We start from the raw sequence: 1,715 nt of genomic DNA, 5'->3' as shown, positions 1-1,715 counted from the left end.
GACTTGATCCTAACGTACAGACTTGTGAACGATTTGATGGATGGTTGGAACACGGGCCCAACCACTCACTTTGGTTTTAATTTCGCCAAGGACATTGCCCACCATTCGACGCGAGGGGTTGAACTAGATCTCCTCAGGCCTCCTTTCATGCGAACAAATCTGGGTTTAAACTCAATTTTTGCTCGCTCCGTCAAATATTGGAACCAGCTACCCCTGAACATCCGTTGGTCAAGAAAATTGGCCGTGTTCAAACATCAACTAGACAACAATGTACTTACTAATATCTCATAATCGTATTCCATCTCTGTGTTGCTTTTCTTTTCTTTTTTTTTGTTTTCTTTCTCTTCTTTCTTTCTCATTACTTACCAATACTCTTTATACGTCTCACCTGATGTCTTGAGTGGTTCTTTAATAATAATAACTCTTCCAGACCTACATCAACCCAATTTTCCTGTACTGCCTTCCGCCCAATCCGCCCTCAAATCCACTGATGCCACCTTCACCAAATTCCTCAAACAATTTCTGTGCATTCCCCAATATGCCAAAAATGCATGGAGGTATTTTTACAGCCAAAAATTGGGCTGGCCAGGTTAGTGTCCCAATGTTGGGAACCTGACCTTTCCGGAGGTGATGTCCGGACACAAGTTGTCCTTCTCAGTCAAGGACGTACTAACACCCTATTCTCCTTGGCCTGACATCCCTTTGGAATATTGGCGGTCACGCACGTTTTTCTGGCTCCAGTCCAAATGTCATCAACGGTGGGAGCTGAAACAGGATCTGTTCAATCTGACCCACCCAACCTTCTGCAGTAATCAAGCTTTTCATTGCTTGTCTCTACCCAACTGTGTGTGTACTGGCTGTGATTCTCCTCTTCACTTTTATCATGTAGACTAAGCTTGAAGTATGGAACCCTCCTAACAAGGGATATTGGCCGTATAGAGAAAGTGCAAAGAAGAATCCCCAAGTGGCACAATTCTTATCCAGACAAAATATCTTCACTTTCTTCAAACATTAAAAGAGAGACATATTTTCTTCGACTTCCGTCTTATGTTGAAGGTGTGCTTAAGACTGTTACCAAGATCACTTCTTTGGGATCACCAATCTTTGCAATCACTTCTCTTAGCTCGTGAAGGATCAGATTGGATGAAGACGGGCAAATTAGAAAATGGGCCCTTTTTGGAATTAAATGTCAAATCTCATACACATTACCATTCATTTTCATGCGTTCTGCTTGTATATGGAACACTTATGCCTGAAACATTCTTGAACAGTGAGTGCGTTTAAAAACTTTTTTCCTAGCATGGTTCCAAATTATTAGTCCATTATTAAACCCCTTCTGTTATCATCAATTTGATGTTTGAGTAGTTCACACAATAAACAATTCTAGTCATAATTAGTGTGATATCTCATTCTAGTGAGGTATTTTATTGTTCTCACCATTTAATTCAAATTTTCTGATATCAATTTCTGCTTGCAAGTGCTCATCTGCTTGTATTCATGTGGAAAGGTGTATTAAACAAATCAGCATTTCTAGATACTCAACTTCACCCATGAAACCTTTTGCAACATAATGACATGACGGTTCAGCTTGCTAAATTATTTACATAAAATACAAGATTCGAGTCTGATTAATAATGGTTGACAATAAGTATTAACCCAAGATTCCAGTCAAGATGGAAGACGACTGTCCCAAGAATCTCCGTCGATTTGATTAA

The sequence above is a fragment of the Tigriopus californicus genome, chromosome 1, assembly GCF_007210705.1.
Source record: "Tigriopus californicus strain San Diego chromosome 1, Tcal_SD_v2.1, whole genome shotgun sequence".
Classification (NCBI taxonomy): domain Eukaryota; kingdom Metazoa; phylum Arthropoda; class Copepoda; order Harpacticoida; family Harpacticidae; genus Tigriopus; species Tigriopus californicus.
This window is presented reverse-complemented; position numbering follows the sequence as displayed.